The following is an 18,442-nucleotide window of genomic DNA, read 5'->3' as shown; positions in this document are numbered from 1 at the left end:
TGACCAATGCAAAAATAATTTGACCGTTCAGTGCACACATGACAATAAAGCACCATTGAACATTGAATGTGGATATGCACAACAGGCAGCAGGGAGATGGTGGGTCGATGGGCCTTTTATATGCTGTTTGGCTCAATTACTTTACATAAAAATAGAATCGTACAGCAAAGGCCCTTCAGGCCAAACATGATGCCAAGTTAAACTAAACTCATCTGCATGTACATGATCCATAGCCCTCCATTCTGCGCACTTCCATGAGCTTAACTAAAAGCCTCGCAAATACTACTCTTGTATCTGCTTCTACCACCACCTCTGGCAATGCATTTCAAGCCCCTACCACTCTCAGTGTAAAAAAAAACTTGTCTTGCACATCCCTTCTTCTTGCGTATGGCGTGCACAGCCTAAAGTTGTAGGACAACTTGTTCTGTTTGATCTTCTTTGATTGTGCACGCCAGGTTGATTGCATTCATCGAAACAGGGCGGACCACATGAAGGTTGCAATCTCCCACCACTTGCACATCTCCATTGCCCCTCCCACCTTTATAGATGTCCCCTCTATTCCATGACAATTCCACTCTTGGTAAAATGTTACTGACTGTTCACCATAGTCCACCCTGACTATGCCTCTCATAATATTTGTGTAATTCTATCAGGATTTGATATACTTATGTCAGGGGTAATCTTTGTATGTTTGGGCTGCTGGAGTGAATTTGCATGGCTGCTAAATCACCTCTCATCTGGTGTTATGGTGGTTCAATTAACACCATAACAGTATAAGTAGCATCTCTGACTGGAGGCCTTAGTGGGAGCATTCCGTCCCCACAATTGCCTTGGTCACAAAGTTTTAGCTGGTTTTCCATGTAACAGAGATTGAATGCTGATCGCTATTGTCACACAGGAGCGATTGTCAGATGAGACAATCTCAGGTATCCAATGGTTCATGTAAAGGTTTGACAATTCATTAAGTGCAAGATACTGTATCTCCAAGTAGGCAGACTAGCTCACGGCCCTGGGTCTATGGAGTCCCGTGGACATTGGCAGTTCTGTTTTCAATCTGCTTTCTGCTCTGCTGCCTTCTCATGCCTGTGAACCTTTGTTCTTTTTTATCACTGGCCCCACGATTAAATGGCCATGCAAGTTTGGTCTGACTCATCTTTAGTTAAGAGTCATAGAGACCCAGCATGGAAACAGGCCCTTTGGCCAGCTTGCTCACGCAGTCCGAGGTCCCCCTTCTACACTTGTCCCACCAGTCCACATTTGGCCGATATCCTTCTAAACCTTTCCTATCCATGTACATTCAAATGTATTTTAAATGTTGTTATAGTTTCTGCTTCAACTACCTCCTCCAGCAGCTCATTCCATAGACCCACCACCCTATGTGTGAGAAAATTGCCTCTCAGATTCCCATTAAATCTTTTCCCTCTCACCTTTAACTTATGCCCTCTGGTTTTGGATTTCCTACTCCCCTACTCTGGGTAAAAGACTCTGAGCATTTACACGATCTATTCTCCTCATGATTTTATATGCTTCTATAAGATCACCTCTCATCCGCCTACGCTACAAGCAATACAATCTTACCCTGCTCAACCTCTCCCTATAGCTCAGGCCTTCAAGCCCTGGCAACATCCTTGTAAATCTTCTCTGCATTCTTTGCTGCTGGACAACATCTTTCCTGTAGCATGGAGACCAAAACTGAATACAATACTCGAACTGTGGCCTCACGAACATTTAGTGATACAACATGGAACAGGGTCATTGGCCCTACCATGTATCAGCCATTCACACTAGCTCTATGCTATCCCACTTTCACCTCAACTAGGGGCAATTTTACAGAGGTGTATTAACTTGCAAACCTGCACATCTTTGGGATGTAGGAGGAAACCAGAGCATCTGATGGAAGCCCACGCGGTCACAGGGACAACTTACAAACACCTACAAACAGCTGCCAAGATTAGTCTCTGGCACTGTGCACAGCCGCTCTACCAGCTGTGCCACTCTGACACCCCTTAAAGTTTTTCCAAATAACAAAGATAGCCTTTCTAACAAACAAACATACAATTGATTGCTCTAACGTAGAACAAGTCACTTCAACAAAGAGTAATTTTCTCTTTATCTCAGTTCTGTAACTTTACCTCACCTAAACCAATTTTCTTATTGCAATTAAAAGCGGTAGCACAAATGCATAAACAAGGAACCGCAGATGCTGGTAAATTCAGAAAAGGACACAAAATGCTGGAGTTACTAACAGGCCAGGCAGCATCTCAGGAGAATACAAATAGGTTATGTTTTGGATCGAGAAGAAGGGTCTGAAGAAGAGTCTCGATCCAAAACACCACCTGCAGTATCCGTGTACTCCATGATGCTGCTTGGTCTGCTGAGTTACTCCAGCACCTCGTGTGTCCTGACCACAAATATATGTTAGCTATCAATTCTACCACCCAGAACTAACAGCAAAACCTCTTGAGTAAAACACAAAGTGCTGAAGGAACTCAACATGTCAGGCAGCATCTGTGGAGGGAATGGACAGGTTGGGGCTGGGAGCCTTCGTCACACTCAATCAAACTTCTTGCCTTATGATTACAATTTTACAACTATTCTCAGATAAGATATCAAGATCAAGGAGCTTTATCCAATAATATATTGTGTCCTTCAATCTAATAATACTCGGCTAAATCCCTGGAACAAGCAAACAAGAGTTTGACTTAACATGTCATTCAACTCCCAGAGCAAAGCCTTGAAGCAGCAGCTTCTGAAGCCTTGGTGTGTGATCTAGCAACAAAGCAAAGTAGAAGCAGAACAAAAGACTGCCTAACTGGAGGATTAAATATCCTTTGCTACCACAAGAAGTGGCCTTATGGATTTTTAAATCTTTAACGCTGAGTCCTAATTTCCCTTCCTTCATCAGTAATAGTTGTTTGGCAATGCTTGCTAACCATCTGTGAGCAAATAAATTTGAATCCACAATAGTAAATGAGCCCATTACATATCTCATTACCAGAGTAGATTCAGAATAATCAGCACCGGCTCCATGTGTATTTTTGTTGCAAAATAATTATTTTTCTGGACTGTTATAAATAGCACTTGTTTTCCGAGTGCTGGGTTGATTGGGTTGGATTGGCTCTATTTATCGGTGCTATCGAGACCCATACCATCCTGGCCACACATTCATTTCACCACTGTCATTGGCAAGAAGGTACAGGAGCCTGAAAATTCTAATGCCCAGGTTCAGGAGTAGCTTCTTCCCTACAGCCATCAAGCTATTAAACACTACAACCTCAAATAAGCTCTAAACTACAATAGACTATTATTATTATTATTATTATTATTATTGTTATTATTATTATTGCACTACTATTATTTGTTTTTTGAGTGTGTGTGTGTGTGTGTGTGTGTGTGTGTGTGTGTGTGTGTGTGTGTGTGTGTGTGTGTGTGTGTGTGTGTGTGTGTGTGTGTGTGCTTGGGAGTATGTGTGTATATATATACACTGAACTGTTTTTTCTCTCTCGTTTATCATATTGTTCCAGTGTACTATGTTACATATTCTGTTGTGCTGCAGCAAGTAAGAATTTCATTGTACTATCTGGGACGTATGACAATAAAACACTCTTGACGCTTGACTAACAAGAATGACAGACGCAAGAGACTGCAGTTGCTGTAATCTTGGGCAAAACACAAAGGGGAGGCACAGTGGCACAGCGGTAGAGTTGCTGCCTTACGGCGCCAGACACCCAGGTTTGATCCTGACCACGGGTGCTGTCTGTATGAATTTGTACGTTCTCCCTGTGACCGCGTGAGCTTTCTCCGGATGCTCCGGTCCCCCACCCCCCCACCATATCCCAAAGATGTACAGGTTTGTAGGTTAATTGGCTTTGGTAAAATTGTAAATTGTCCCTACTGTGTAGGATAGTGTTGGTGTGGGGGGATTGCTGGTCGGCCCAGACGCAGTGGGCCGAAGGGCCTTTTTCCACACTGTATCTTTAAACTAAACTAAACTAAACAAAGTGCTGGAGGAACTCAGTGGGTCAGACTGCATCTGTGGAGAGAATGGACAGACGACGAGTCTGGTTGGGATCCCTTGAACAACGGGCCTTTAAGGCCAATATGAGATTCTATTGTAAGAACTTGGAACGTGAAGGACACAAGATTTTTAGCTTTTTAGGGATACAGCATTGAATCAAGTCCTTCATCCCACTAGTTCTATTCTACGCACTAGTTCTATCCTACACACTAGGGACAATTTACAGAGGCCAATTAAACTACAATTTGCACATCCTTGGAATATTGGAGGAAATCGGAGCCTCCTGAGAAAACGCACGGTGTCACAGGGTGAGCGTGCAAACTTGGTACAGTCAATACCCATAGTCAGGATCGAACCCAGGTCTTTAGCGCTGTAAGGCAGCAATTCTACTGCTGCCAGAAATGTGAAGATTCTTATGGGCCTGTCCCACTTAGGCGATTTTTCAGCGGACTGCCGGCGACTGTTAAGTTGCCGGCAGTCGCCTGAAAAACAGGAACTGGAACGGCGACCGTCAGAGTGGAACACACACACACACACACACACACACACACACACACACACACACACACACACACACACACACACACACACACACACACACACACACACACACACACACACACACACACACAAACACATCGCTAAGGCGGGGGCCAGGGCAAGCGGGGGGAGCGCTGTCTGAAACTCACACGGTGCAAAGCCAAGGTGATACAGACACACACCGCGATGAACAGGAAGGTTGGCGCTGTAATTAAGACGGCTAGCACAGTGTACGGTAAGTCCTTTAAAAGGGGACGGAGAGGGGGAGAAGGGGGAGGGGAGAAGAGGGGAAAAGGGGGGAGAAGGAGTGGAGACAACTTTTAAGAAGCCAGCCAACTTTTAATAAGCGAGAGATACACAACTGTGAAGTTCAGCGGGCATTTAACATTACCGGCCAGTTATCCTTGGTTCTGAAAATTCCTGCTTACGTTTTTTTTCCCCAATGAGCCAATGAAAATGACCGGTCACAGTCAAGGCGATTAACTAAAACTACCTACGGCTACCTCGACTACCTACAACAACATGGCGACCCCACTACAACTGCACCTACGACTACATGATTAGCGATTATCTCCATGGCGACCAATTTTTGGTCGCAGAAACATTTTCACCATGTTGAAAAATTTGCAGCGACAATACTGAGGCTGCAACTAGCTCCCAGAATGCGGGAACTCCTCACGACCATGAAGGAGACTCACCAGAGACCACCAGCGAACATGTGGCGACCATGTGGCGAACGCAGAGACTTCTGCACTTGTCTAAAAAGTTGCTTAAGTAGGACAGGCCCATTAGTGTACTGCCTCAGTGGTCTACTATTCTTACACCACAATCGTTGCAACTTATGATTGTGCTGTAACAACAAAACAAAACATTTCGCTGTGGATACAAGGAACTGCAGATGCTGGTTTACTAAACAAGACACAAAGAGCAGGAGTAACTTGATGTCTCCTATCCATGTTCTACAGAGATGTATTTCACTGTATCTAGGTACATGGAACAATAAAGTACCATTGGTCCTCCCTCAATGTCATCGAGTCATAGAGTCATACAGCACGGGAACAGGCAATTCGGCCCAACTTGCCCATGCCGACCAACATGCCCCATAACATTTGTCCCACCCTGCATTTGGCCCATATCCCTCTAAACCTTTCCTATCCATGTACCGCTCCAAATGTCTTTTCAATGTTGTTATAGTTTCTGCCTCTCTACCTCCTCCAGCAGCTCATTCCAAATACCCACCATCCTCTGTGTGAAAAATATGGACAGAATGACATTGCCTTGTCTGTGACTGGGAAAGAAGTCTAGCCAATTTACCCTACATCACAGCCATGCTTATGAAAACATCCTCTCTATCCAGACCTTTCAGAATTCGGTAAGGATTTCAATGAGGTGTCCCCTCATCCTTCTAAACTCCAGCGAGTACAGGCCCAGTGCCGTCAAACGCTCATGATACGTTAACCCAATCATCCTGGGATCATTCTCGTAAACCTCCTCTGGACCCTCTCCAACGCCAGCACGTCCTTCCTCAGATATGGGGCCCAAAACTGCTCACAATATTCCAAATGCCAAGCCTTTCTAGTTTCTGTGAGGTCCCCCCCCCCCCCCCCCCCCCCCCCCCACCCTTCCCCCTCATCCTTCTAAATGGCTCAATATTCAGCTGGGACAAATGCCCTGCTGTTGCCTATTTAGTGGATGCATTTAGCTCTTTAAAATCATTGAGCAATTTCAGGCACTGCGCTTTAAGCATTGACGTTTTATCGGCCAACTTGCCTGCTATTGCTTGCGATCGATGAATGCTCATGATGGGGAGAGCCCTAATGGCTACTTCCCCAGCCTGAAGCAAGCAGCAACAAGGCACATTTATTGAAAGGAACGCTTGCTCTTGGTGGGTGGCAGAGACGAGACACTGCTCTTTATGAAAATTGATTAATGGCAAGGCCCAACCCCTGTTGGTTTTAATGAATTAATCAATGCAAGTGCGCGCTGCTGCAGGAAGCTGAGAAGATGCAAAAAGCAGAGAGATTTATCAGATGGAATTACAGTGCTTTCTTATTACGCCGTGCACAGTTATAATCGAGACTACAGCCCCGAAATATTCCAGTCATTTTTTATTTAAATGCTGTGCCGTGGAATGGTTGGGTAAAGAATGTGACATAAATGACTCCAAACACATTTCAAAAGCACTGGATGTTAAGGCTTCATTACATCTCTTCAAGGATCGTCACCATTAGTGAGACAGGTTCAGTAATCATAGGAGTTCCTTAATCCATGATAGAAGACCACAAGAAACGGGAAGGGAAGCAGGCTAGGCAGCTTCTTCAGCTTGCTGCAATATTCAGAAGGATTGTGGTTGTCTTGTACTTTTAATCCACTTCTTATCACCACGGGGATGTTTAGTTTAGTTTAGTTTAGTTTGATTTAGTTTAGTTCAGTTTAGTTTAGTTTAGTTTAGAGATGCAGCGCAGAAACAGACCCATTGGCCCACCTTGTCCACGTCAACCAGCGATCACCCCTTACACTAGCACCATCCTACACACTAGGGACGATTTACAATTTTACCATTTTACCGAAGCCAATTAATCTACAAACCTGCATGTCTTTGAAGTGTGGGAGGAAACCGGAGCACCCGGAGAAAACCCATGTGGTCACAGGGAGGATGTACAAACTCCAAACAAACAGCACCCGTAGTCAGGATCGAACCTAGTCTCTGGTGCTGTAAGACAGCAACTCTACCGCAAACTTGCACATCTTTGGGATGTGGGAGGAAATCAGAGCACCCGGAGGAAACCCATAAGGTCACACAGGCAGATCCCGAGGTCAGGATCAAACACGGGTCTCTGGCGCTGTGAGGCAAAGGTTCCAGCAGCTCTACCAGGGCAGCACAGTGGCGCAGAGGGTGGCACAGTGGCACACCGGTAGAGTTGTTGCTTTACAGCACCAGATACCCGGGTTCGATCCTGACCATGGGTGCTGTCTGCACAGGGTTTGTATGTTCTCCCTGTGACTGCATGGTTTTTCTCCGGGTTTCCTCCCACACTCCAAAGACGTACAGGTTTGAAGGTTAATTGGCTTCTTTAAAACTGCAAATTGTCCCGAGTGTGTGGGATAGTGCTAGTGTACGGTGTGATCGCTGGTTGGCGTGAACCTGTTGGACCAAAGGGCCTGTTTCCGCGCTGTATCTCTCAAGTCTAAAGCTGCGTCACTGGGCTTCTTCATTTCCCCGTCAATGCTAACAAGATGTCTCGGGAATTGTTGCAGATGCAATGGATTTTGTTTCCTCTGCTGTTGCAGGAGTTAAATCTGCAAGTACTGGTTTTGTGAAAGGAGCACACAGTTTCTATTTTCTGCCGTTCTCTCAGCGATTGCATCAGAGGCATCTTTCGTGCCCATAAATCACACGCTACTGCTTTCTGTGTGCATTCACCCCACCTTGCAGGTGAAGTGAGTGGCTGTGTACCAGTGAGATATATTATGATTAAAGGTCAGGGAAGATCACTCGCTCAATAACAAAGCTGTTCCTGAAGGAAATCCCTCCTCTTCGGGTAGTTTGACACATTTCATGAGAGAGAAACTACCAAAACACGACTGTGAAGACTGTGCAGCCTACGGCTAGATCTGCTGCCCATTATCTCTTCCAACTGGATTTTAACCAGACGTCAGGGAACATTTTACTCATTGCTCCCCATCGCAGCGCAACGACGGAGCGATTTAGCCGTTAGACTTTAGACATATAGTGCGGAAACAATCACATTCTTCTACCTTCTCTCCATAAACTCTGACACCTTTACTTGACTTCAGTTTATAATTTAGATATGCAGCGTGGAAACAGGTCCTTCAGCCCACTGGGTCCACTCAGATCAGCAATCCCCGTACACTAGCATATACTACATAGACAATACAACTGGAATAGGTCATTAGGCCCACAATGTCTGTGCCAAACATGATACCAAGTTAAACTAATCTCATCTTTAATTTCGTTTAGTTTCGAGATACAGCATGGAGTCAGGCCCTTAGGCCCACTGAGTCCGCACCGACCAACAACATCCCCATACACTATCACTATCCTACAGACTCGGAACAATTTACAATTTTATGAAAACTATTAACCTACAAATCTGTCCATCTTTGGAGTGTGGGAGGAAATCGGAGCACCCGGAGTAAAGCTATGTGGTCACAGGGAGAACGTACAGACTCTGTACAGACAGCACCTGTGTTCAGGATTGAACTCGGATCTACAATTCGCCACCCTCTGGCTAAAGAAATTCCATCTCATCACCATTCTACTGGGATAAGGACAATGAAATTCTTATTTAATTTATTTACAGGAACATTATATTTGGAGCTCTTTGTCTGGAATGCCAGAGGCTGAGGGGAGACCCGATAGCAATATATAAAATGATGAGAGGTAGAGACAGTCAGAATCTTTTTTCCCAGGGTGGAAATGTGCAAACTAGAGGGTGTAGCAATAAGATGAGAGGGAGAAGTTTAATGCAGATGTGCGGGGCACGTTTTTTTACACAGAGTGGCGAGAACCTGGGACGCATTGCAGATACAATAGTGGTGTTTAAAATACTTTAGATAGGCACATAGAGGTGCAGGGAATGGAGAGGTTGGGACTATGTAAATGCAGATGAGATCAGTTTAACGGCATCATGTTCGAAGTGCCCGTTCCTGTGCTGCACTGTTTTATGTCCTGTGTTCTCAGTGATTACCCAGGCAGTAAAATTCATTGTTGAAAAGTCATCATATGATAGTGTGAACTGTCAGCCAGATTTCTGCACTATTGATCCAGAGATATGAGTTCAATTCCCACCACTGCTCAGTTATTAAGTTAAACTTGGCCTCCACAGTCGTACGTGGCAATGTATTCTGTGACAGATTCAACCACCGTTTCACATGACAATAATAAGCTATACTAAGCAAAACTAAACTTTTATTTCCACCTCTGTACATTTCTGCTTCAATACTGTTAACGAAGAGTCCTGTGTCATTAGGTTTGGTCTTTTGTTTGGTATTAAGTCCCGCAACAATTTCCTTGGGGCAAGCTTGGGGCAGCACGGTAGTTCAGCTGCCTTACAGCACCAGAGACCCAGGTTCGATGCTGACTAGGGGTGCTGTTTGTACAGAGTTTGCACTTCTCTCCGTGACCACGTGGATTTTCTCTGGGTGCTCCTGTTTCCTCCCACACTCCAAAGACGTACAGGTTTTTAGGTTAATTGGCTTTGGTAAAAATCGTAAATTGTTCCTAATGTGTGTAGAGTAGTGCTGGTGTATCACGTCACATCAATCGCTGGCCGGTGCGGATGCAGTGGGCCGAAAGGCCTGTTTGCGCGATGTTTCTCTAAGCTAACATTTCCGAGCTACGTTGAAGACAATGCCACATGTGAGATAATGTTTTACACCAAGGAATACTATATAGGCCATCTCTCGTGTTTCAGCTCAAAGCTGCGTTTAACTCGCTTACCCTTGTACCTTGTTGTTGAATGATTCATTATGGCCAGCTACATTCACCTCACGCTTGGCTGTTCCCTCTGGTAGTGTCTTGGTGTATGAATGATTCTCCTCTGAGGCCCAGTGTCTCTTGTGTTGGAGTAACTCAGCAGGTCAGGCAGCATCTCTGGAGAAACGGAATAAGGTGGCGTTGCGGGTCGAGACCCTTCTTCAGACTGAAAGTCAGGGGAGAGGGAAATTAGAGGTATGAAAAGGTACAAAACAAATCACAGCCGCCACCGATGACTCAAGAAAGGTGAAGCCCACAATGGTCCATTGTTGGCTGCAGAAGAGGTGATAACAAAGGGATACAAACAATGAAGCTAGCAGGATGACTAGGGTGGAGGAGGGATGGATAGAAAGGGAATGCAAGGATTACTTGAAACTTGAGAAATATTCATTCCACTGAGTTCGAACAAATTGCTTTGATTTAAACACCATCTTTCACCGGGGACACAAGGAACTGCATATGCGTGAATCTTCAGCGAAACGCAAAGTGCTGGAGTGACTCAATGGGCCAGATAGTATCTCTGGAGGGAATGGACAGGAGACATTTCAGCTCAGAACCATTCTTCATCTTTCACTAGGTACACAAAATTGCTGGAGGAACTCAGCGGGTGCAGCAGCATCTATGGAGCGAAGGAAATAGGCGACGTTTCGGGCCGAAACCCTTCTTCAGACTGATGGGGGGTGGGGAAAGAAAGAAGGAAAAAGGGGAGGAGGAGGAGCCCGAGGGCGGGCGGATGGGAGGGTGGGAGGAGACAGCTAGAGGGTGAAGGAAGGGGAGGGGACAGCACAGGCTAACCAAATTGGGGGAATTCAATGTTGATGCCATAAGGGCGCAAGGACCCCAGACGGAATATGAGGTGCTGTTCCTCCAATTTCCGCTGTTGCTCACTCTGGCAATGGAGGAGACCCAGGACAGAGAGGTCGGATTGGGAATGGGAGGGGGAGTTGAAGTGCTGAGCCACCGGGAGGTCAGGTAGGTTAAGGCGGACTGAGCGGAGGTGTTCGGCGAAACGGTCGCCCAACCTACGCTTGGTCTCACCGATGTAAATTAGCTGACATCTAGAGCAGCGGATGCAGTAGATGAGGTTGGAGGAGATACAGGTGAACCTTTGTCGCACCTGGAACGACTGCTTGGGACCTTGAATGGAGTCGAGGGGGGAGGTGAAGGGACAGGTGTTGCATTTCTTGCGGTTGCAACGGAAAGTGCCCGGGGAGGGGGTGGTGCGGGAGGGAAGGGAAGAATTGACGAGGGAGTTGCGGAGGGAGCGGTCTTTGCGGAAGGCAGACATGGGGGGAGATGGGAAGATGTGGCGAGTGGTGGGGTCACGTTGGAGGTAGCGGAAATGGCGGAGGATTATGTGTTGTATTTGCCGGCTGGTGGGGTGAAAGGTGAGGACCAGAGGGACTCTGCCCTTGTTACGTGTGCGGGGATGGGGAGAGAGAGCAGTGTTGCGGGGTATGGATGAGACCCTGGTGTGAGCCTCATCTATGGTGGCGGAGGGGAATCCCCGTTCCCTGAAGAACGAGGACATTTCCGATGCCCTGGTATGAAATGTCTCATCCTGGGAACAGATGCGGCGTAGGCGGAGGAATTGGGAGTAGGGGATGGAGTCTTTACAGGGGGCAGGGTGGGAAGACGTGTAGTCCAGATAGCCATGTGAGTCAGTGGGTTTATAATGTATGTCGGTCAGGAGTCTGTCCCCTGCGATGGAGATGGTGAGGTCAAGGAATGGTAGGGAAGTGTCGGAAATCGTCCAGGTGTATTGGAGTGCCGGATGGAAGTTGGTGGTGAAGTGGATGAAGTCAGTCAGTTGTGTGTGGGTGCAGGAGGTGGCACCAAAGCAGTCGTCAATGTAGCGGAGGTAGAGGTCGGGGATGGGGCCCTGGTACGCATCGAACAAGGATTGTTCAACGTACCCGACAAAGAGGCAGGCGTAGCTGGGGCCCATGCGTGTGCCCATAGCTACGCCTTGTGTTTGGAGGAAATGGGAGGAGTCAAATGTAAAGTTATTGAGGGTGAGGACCAACTCCGCTAAGCGGAGGAGAGTGTCAGTGGCTGGGTAAAGGTTGCTCCTCTGGTCGAGGAAGAACCGGAGGGCTTTGAGGCCATCCTGGTGAGGGATGGAGGTGTAGAGTGACCGGACATCCATGGTGAAGATGAGGGGGTGAGGGCCCAGAGAGTGGAATGCGTGGAGGCGGCGGAGAGTGCCATCCTAAGGCACTTTACAAGTCATAGAGGCAGAATTAGGCCTTTCAGCCCATCAAGTCTATTCCGCCATTCAATCATGGCTGATCTATCTTTCCCCCTCAATCCCATTCTCCTGCTTTCTTCCCGTAACTCCTCACGCCCTTATTAGGCAAGGCAACTTTATTTATATAGCACATTTCATACACGAGGCAGACTCAAAGTGCTTCACATAAAAACATGTCATACAATAAATGAAATAATAAAATGAAATAAAATAGAAGAACTAAAAGAAAAGAAAAACAAAATTAAAAATGCATTATAAAAAGTGCAAAAGTTAAAAGTGCAATGTAGTTAAGATTTAGCTGAAAGCTAAAGTAAACATAAAAGTTTTCAGTCTTGTTTTAAAAGTGGTCAAAGTTGAGGCAAGTCTTAAATCTTCAGGAAGTTTATTCCAGCTATTTGTTGCATAGTAACTAAATCCTGCTTTCCCATGTTTTGTATTTACTCTGGGAATCACTAGCAGATTGGTTTCAGAAGATCTTAGCGGTCTAGAAGGCTTATATAGTGGAAGCATGTCAGTGATATACTTTGGCCCTAAACCATGTAGTGATTTATAGGTGAGCAGCAGGATTTTAAAATCAATTCTCTGACATACAGGGAGCCAATGTAAGGATTTAAGAATTGGTGTAATATGCTCAAATTTTTTGGTCTTTGTTAGAACTCTAGCAATAGCAATAATCTGTCTATCTCCACCTTAAAAATACCGAGTGTCTTGGCCTCCACATCTATCTGTGGCAATGAATTCCACAGATTCACCACCCTCTGACTAAATAAATCCCTTCTCATCACCTTTCTAAAGTTCCATCCTTTTATTCTGAGCCTATGGCCTCTGGTCCTAGACTCTCCCACTCATGGAAACATCCTCTCCACATCCACTCTGCCCAGACCTTGCATGGCAAGATCTCACAAACATTAGTATGAAACTGACTGAAGAATCTATTCCCAGGTTTTCTCAATTAATTTTAGTTTAGTCTAGTTTGGAGATACAGCATGGAAACAGGCCCTTTGGCCCACCGAGTCCATGCCTGCCTGCGATTACTCGTACACTAGCTATATGTTATCCCAGTTTTGCATCTTACACATGAGGAGACATTTTCAGAAATTTACAATTTACGGAGGCCAATTAACTTTTGGAATATGAGAGGAATCCGGAGCACCTGGAGAAAACCCACGCAGTCTTTGGGAGAACGTACAAACTCCGTACAGACAGCGCCCATAGTCAGGATCGAACCCGGATCTTTGGGGCTGTAAGGCAGCGGCTCTACCGCTGCGCCACCATGCCCCCCATCACTCACCCTCACAACTCTTCTCCTCCATTGGAATGGCACGGACTCACCTATCTGTGCCATGTTTACCCAGGTGACCAACGCTGAGGACAATCCTCCAAATGTGGCCTCAGCAATGTCTTGTGCCATTGTAACATAACCTCCAAACTTCTATACTCAATGACCAATGAAGGCCAATGTGCCAAAAGCCTTGGAATGTATGCGGGATAGTTTTCTAAACCAACATGTAGAGGAACCAACGAGAGAGAAGGCTATTCTAGACTGGGTATTGAGTAATGAGGAAGGGTTAGTTAGCAGTCTTGTTGTGCGTGGCCCCTTGGGCAAGAGTGACCATAATATGGTTGAGTTCTTCATTAGGATGGAGAGTGACATTGTTAATTCAGAAACAAGGGTCCTGAATTTAAAGAAAAGTGACTTTGAGGGTATGAGACGTGAATTGGCCAAGATAGACTGGCAAATGATTCTTAAAGGGTTGACCTTAAAGGGTGGATATGCAATGGAAGGCATTTAAAAACTGCATGGATGAACTACAACAATTGTTCATCCCAGTTTGGCAAAAGAATAAATCAGGGAAGGTAGTGCATCCGTGGATAACAAGGGAAATCAGGGATAGTATCAAAACAAAAGATGAAGCGTACAAATTAGCCAGAACAAGCAGCCTACCAGAGGACTGGGAGAAATTCAGAGTCCAGCAGAGGAGGACAAAAGGCTTAATTAGGAAAGGGAAAATAGTTTATGAAAGAAAACTGGCAGGGAACATAAAAACTGACTGCAAAAGTTTTTATAGATATGTGAAGAGGAAAAAATTAGTTAAAACAAATGTAGGTCCCTTGCAGTCAGAAACAGGTGAATTGATCATGGGGAACAAGGACATGGCAGACCAATTGAAGAACTACTTTGGTTCTGTCTTCACTAAGGAAGACATAAATAATCCGCCGGAAATAGCAAGGGACCGGGAGTTAAATGAGATGGAGGAACTGAGTGAAATCCAGGTTAGCCGGGAAGTGGTGTTAGGTAAATTGAATGGATTAAAGGCCGATAAATCCCCAGGGCCAGATAAGTTGCATCCCAGAGTACTTAAGGAAGAAGCCGCAGAAATAGTGGATGCATTAGTGATAATTTTTCAAAACTCTTTAGATTCTGGAGTAGTTCCTGAGGACTGGAGGGTAGCTAATGTAACCCCACTTTTTAAAAAGGGAGGGAGAGAGAAAACGGGGAATTACAGACCAGTTAGTCTAACATCGGTGGTGGGGAAAATTCTGGAGTCAGTTATTAAAGATGGGATAGCAGCACATTTGGAAAGTGGTGAATTCATTGGACAAAGTCAGCATGGATTTATGAAAGGTAAATCATGTCTGATGAAACTTATAGAATTTTTCAAGGATGTAACTAGTAGAGTGGATAAGGGAGAACCAGTGGATGTGTTATATCTGGACTTTCAGAAGGCTTTCGACAAGGTCCCACATAAGAGATTAGTATACAAACTTAAAGCACACGGTATTGGTGGTTCAGTATTGATGTGGATAGAGAACTGGCTGGCAGACAGGAAGCAAAGAGTAGGAGTAAACGGGTCCTTTTCAGAATGGCAGGCAGTGACTAGTGGGGTACCGCAAGGCTCAGTGCTGGGACCCCAGCTATTTACAATATATATTAATGATCTGGATGAGTGAATTGAATGCAACATCTCCAAGTTTGCGGATGACACAAAGCTGGGGGGCAGTGTTAGCTGTGAGGAGGATGCTAGGAGGCTGCAAGGTGACTTGGATAAGTTGGGTGAGTGGGCAAATGCATGGCAGATGCAGTATAATGTGGATAAATGTGAGGTTATCCACTTTGGTGGCAAAAACAGGAAAGTAGACTATTATCTGAATGGTGGCCGATTAGGAAATGGGGAGATGCAACGAGATCTGGGTGTCATGGTACACCAGTCATTGAAAGTAGGAATGCAGGTGCAGCAGGCAGTGAAGAAAGCAAATGGTATGTTAGCATTCATAGCAAAAGGATTTGAGTATAAGAGCAGGGAGGTTCTACTGCAGTTGTACATGGTCTTGGTGAGACCACACCTGGAGTATTGCGTACAGTTTTGGTCTCCCAATCTGAGGAAAGACATTCTTGCCATAGAGGGAGTACAGAGAAGGTTCGCCAGACTGATTCCTGGGATGGCAGAACTTTCATATGAAGAAAGACTGGATAGACTCGGCTTGTACATGCTAGAATTCAGAAGATTGAGGGGGGATCTTATAGAAACTTACAAATTTCTTAAGGGGTTGGACAGGCTAGATGCAGGAAGATTATTCCCGATGTTGGGGAAGTTCAGAACTAGGGGTCACAGTTTAAGGATAAGAGGGAAGTCTTTTAGGACCGAGATGAGAAAATAATGTTTTACACAGAGAGTGGTGAATCTGTGGAATTCTCTGCCACAGAAGGTAGTTGAGGCCAGTTCATTGGCTATATTTAAGAGGGAGTTAGATGTGGCACTTGTGGCTAAAGGGATCAGGGGGTATGGAGAGAAGGCAGGGATGGGATACTGAGTTGGATGATCAGCCATGATCATATCGAATGGCGGTGCAGGCTCGAAGGGCCGAATGGCCTACTCCTGCACCTATTTTCTATGTTTCTATGTTTCTATGTTAACCACCCTCTCTACCTGTGACGCCACTTTCAAGGAACAATGGCCCTTTCTTCAGGAGTGGGATAAAAAAAGCTAGAAGAGTGGAGGGGCAGAACAAAGCATGGCATCTCATGGGTGAACACAGGCGATGGGGGGCATTCGATATCCAAATGGTTGGACATATGTTATGGGCCAAATGGGACTAAAAACATGGGCAGCACATTGGCACAGCTGGTAGAGTTGCTACCTCTCAGAACCTGAGATCTGGGTTCGATCCTGCCCTCAGGTGCTGTCTGTGTGGAGTTTGCACATTCTCCCCTGTGACCGAGTGGGTTTCCCCCAGATGCTCCGGTTTCCTCCCATATCTTAAAGATGTACGGGTTTGTAGGTTACTTGGCCCTCTGCTAATTGTCCCGAGTAAAGGACAAAGAACTGCAGATGCTGGTTTATACCAAAGATAAACACAAAGTACTGGAGTAATTCAACGGGTCAAGATACATCTCTGGGGAAAATGGATTGGTCCAGTCTTTCCTTGCCTCCACCTCTTCACCTCCCTACCCACCCCGCCTCCCCACACTCTACTTTCAGTCTGAAGAAGGGTTCCAACCCAAAACGTCACCCATCCTTTTTCTCCAGAGATGCTGCCTGACATCTTCGAGTGTGAAAGGAGTGGAAGAGAAGCTGGGATCACCTAAGAACTAGTGTAAATGGTGATCAATGGTCAAGAGGAATCAATGGGCTGAAACATCTGTTTTCATGCTGTATCTCTAAACTATACAAAGATTGGATCTGGCATATTGACCAGCACGGACATATTGGGCCGAAGGGCCTGTTGTTGTGCTTATGTCTCTAGGCTGCTGGGTAACCATTTCAAGTCAGTGATTGTCAAATATTTTCCTGGCTCCAAGTTAAACATAGCAGGCTTTCCAATATCCCCGGATAACTTTACAATGCATGAACCAGGGAAGTAATTATTCTTTCCTTAGAACAAACAGACAGTGAGAATTGTTTTTTCCTTCTTGAATCTGAGGATCTTCATCATAAAATCATAGAATCGTAGAGGTTTATGGCACAGAAAGTCATTCATCGCGCCTGACTTAGAGCATGGCAGACTTATCCCGCAACCCAGTTCATTCTGTAGTCAGGCAGATCACGTCTCATCAATATCCATCTCGTTATTTATTAAATCTGATGTGTTTCAGCATCTTTTGATGCCTAAACTCCTGTCCTACACCAGAATATGATTAATTATAGTCATCGAGTCATTCAGCATGGAAACAGACCCTTCAGACCGACTTGCCCATGTCAACCAAGATGCTCCATCTATACTTGTCCCACCTGCCTGCATTTAGCCCATATTTCCTTTCCATGTACTTGTCAAAATGCCAGAAGTTGCCCCTCAGATTCCTATTTAATCTTTCCCCTCTTACCTTAAAGGGCCTGTCCCACGAGCATGCGACTGCATGCGGCAAGCGCGACCAAACCGGAAGCGGGGGCCGTGCAGGGGCCGCGCGGAGGTCGAGTTATCCCCGTACAGGGCCGGTCCCACCAGCATGCGACAGCATGCAACTGCATGCGGCGAGCGCGACCAAACCAGAAGCGGGGGCCGCGCGGAGGTCGAGTGAGTGACGTGAAGTTCGAGCGAAGTCCACGGGAAGTTCGCGCGTGACGTACGTCGTCAAGACGGTGCGTACGGCGTCGAGACGGTGCGTATGCCCGTCGAGGTGGTGCGTACGGCCTCATTGCGGCTGCGGGCCGGCAGGCCGTTGCCGCGCGGAATTTTTGAACACTGTCAGTTTTCCGGAGCCCCACAGGATGTCGGGACCAGCTCCACACAACTCCATACGGCTCCGGCGATCGAAGTGGGACCAGCCCCGCGAGGCCATACGGCTCAAGCGACCACGTTAGGTAGCGCTTGCCGCCTGCAGTCGCATGCTCGTGGGACAGGCCCTTAAACCTATGTCCTGTTATTTCTCGATTCCCCTGCACTGGGTAAAAGACTATGTGCATCTACCCTATCTTCCCATCATGATCTTATACACCTCTATAAAATTAAACATCAGCCTACTGCGCAAAGCCAAATAAATAAATTATTATGTTCAGGAAGGAACTGCCGATGCTTCAGTAACTTTAAGTAACCCTTGTATCCCCTCTCTCTCTGTCCCTCCCCCACCCTAGCCATCGTACCAGTTTCACTGTTGTCCTGCTTAGTTTCACTGGTGGTATAATTCGTAATCACA

At 46.0% G+C, this 18,442-nt stretch overlaps 1 long non-coding RNA gene across 1 annotated transcript; it reads right to left on the bottom strand.

Annotated features, from left to right (window-relative positions):
• Nucleotides 1-4,303: 4,303 nt before the first annotated feature.
• Nucleotides 4,304-17,201, bottom strand: LOC116970694. The gene is made up of 3 exons (XR_004411270.1): nt 17,192-17,201; nt 16,753-16,756; nt 4,304-4,339 (listed from the first exon to the last, which is right to left on the bottom strand). It is a non-coding gene; the product is annotated as an uncharacterized LOC116970694 (long non-coding RNA).
• Nucleotides 17,202-18,442: the final 1,241 nt, after the last annotated feature.

The sequence above is a fragment of the Amblyraja radiata genome, chromosome 3, assembly GCF_010909765.2.
Source record: "Amblyraja radiata isolate CabotCenter1 chromosome 3, sAmbRad1.1.pri, whole genome shotgun sequence".
NCBI classification, from domain to species: domain Eukaryota; kingdom Metazoa; phylum Chordata; class Chondrichthyes; order Rajiformes; family Rajidae; genus Amblyraja; species Amblyraja radiata.
This window is presented reverse-complemented; position numbering and strand designations above follow the sequence as displayed.